Source organism: Gossypium hirsutum, chromosome A06 (genome assembly GCF_007990345.1).
Source record: "Gossypium hirsutum isolate 1008001.06 chromosome A06, Gossypium_hirsutum_v2.1, whole genome shotgun sequence".
NCBI classification, from domain to species: Eukaryota; Viridiplantae; Streptophyta; class Magnoliopsida; order Malvales; family Malvaceae; genus Gossypium; species Gossypium hirsutum.
The window spans coordinates 33,258,831-33,260,627 of NC_053429.1; the positions used below are offsets into that span (position 1 = coordinate 33,258,831).

Sequence of the window (1,797 nt, forward strand, 5' to 3'; positions counted from 1 at the left end):
GAAAGGACCTAACATGGTTTCTAAACTTATGAAAGATCGAGTTGCCATGGAATGTTTTTTCGAATATTGTAAGCATGTTGATAATAATTTGAGTTTAATTAAAGTAATTGTCCTAGCTTATTTATGTTATAATTGTTTCTTATTGTGTTGATTCTGCTAAAATCTATCTCATTCATATAGTTTGCATACTTAGGATAAATTGCATTAGGGATTATTGCATTTAGTTTCATATACTTAATTTTTCATCACTTCTCAATTATATTGTTTTTTATTTATCAAATTGTTAATACACTTTTACAAATGAAGTAACTTAGCACAAATACAATCCCTATAGAGACGATAACTTGATACTTACTTATTACTTGATAATGACTGTGTACACTTGCACAAACCCGAGCGTTACAAGTTTTTGGCGCCGTTGCTGGGGATTGTCAGCTGTTGCCATAGTCATTTTTTGTGAAATTATTTATTTTCAATTTGGTTACTTCTAACATTACTAACTTATTCTCTTTTTTTTTGTAATTTTATTTCCAGGTGTTTATGAGCATAGATCGGATTATCGATTTACTCTAGTAGACCTTGAAATTGAGCAAACTTTTAGACAAAGAAGACGGGAGCGAATAGCTTAGAGACAAAACGAGATGGACCTTGGAAATCAAAATCAAGATCAAGGTAATGAAGCTGAACATGTACAAATTCCTATCCTCATTTTCGATGATAGGGATCGATGCATCAGACAATATACTATGCCGCTTTTCAATGAGTTAAATCCAAGAATTAGAAGGCCAGATATTGAGGCAACCCAATTCAAATTGAAACAAGTGATGTTTCAAATGCTACAAATGGTGGGCCAATTTAGTGGTATGCCCACGGAAGATCCACATCTCCACCTTCGATCATTTATTGAAGTGGGTGATTCATTCAAGATAGCCGGTGTGACTGAAGACGTATTGAGGTTGAAGTTATTTTCGTACTCGTTGCGAGATCGAGCACGAGCATGGCTCAATTCATTTCCACCAAGTTCTATATCTACATGGCAATAATTAGCAGAGAGATTTTTGGTGAAGTATTTCCCACCTAGCAAAAATGCTAAGTTGAGGAACGAGATCACAACTTTCCAACAATTGGATGACGAGTCTTTGTATAAAGCTTGGGAGTAATTCAAGAAGTTACCTCGTAAGTGTCCTCATCATGGGATTCCTCATTTTATCCAGTTGGAGACATTCTATAATGGTCTCAATTCACATATAAAATTAATGGTAGATGCTTCTACGAATGGTGCAATTTTGTCTAAGTCTTATAATGAGGCTTATGAGATCATCGAGAGGATCACGAGCAACAACTATCAATGGCCAACAAATCGAACAGCTTCAGGAAGACGTGTAGCCAGAGTTCATGAAGTTGATGTTCTCACTTCCTTATCAGCTCAGGTATCGTCTATTTCCTCTATGCTAAAGCAATTTACCACTAATGGTGCTAATAATTTTGCAGATCAGCCACCAAGTCCGTTTGAAGTAGTTTTCTGTGTATACTGTGGGGAAGGTCATTCTTTCAAGAATTGCCCATTGAATCCCGAGTCAGTATACTATGTGGGGAACCAACATCAAAATAGGAGTGGACAATGACCCCAGTCCAACTTCTATAATCCTTCATGGCGTAATCACCCCAACTTTTCTTGGAGCAACCAAGGAAATGGACCAAACAACAACTTTATGCAGCATAGACCTAACCAATCTCAGGGGTTTAATCAGCAAGCTCTGAAAACACCTCAAGCTGATTCATCAAATAGTTTTGAGA

The 1,797-nt window shown here is 36.4% G+C and overlaps 1 non-coding gene across 1 annotated transcript; it reads right to left on the reverse strand.

The window, feature by feature from the left end:
- Positions 1–1,091: 1,091 nt before the first annotated feature.
- Positions 1,092–1,198, reverse strand: LOC121231679 (small nucleolar RNA R71). The gene has a single exon (XR_005929735.1). It is a non-coding gene; the product is annotated as a small nucleolar RNA R71 (small nucleolar RNA).
- Between the last annotated feature and the right edge of the window lie 599 nt (positions 1,199–1,797).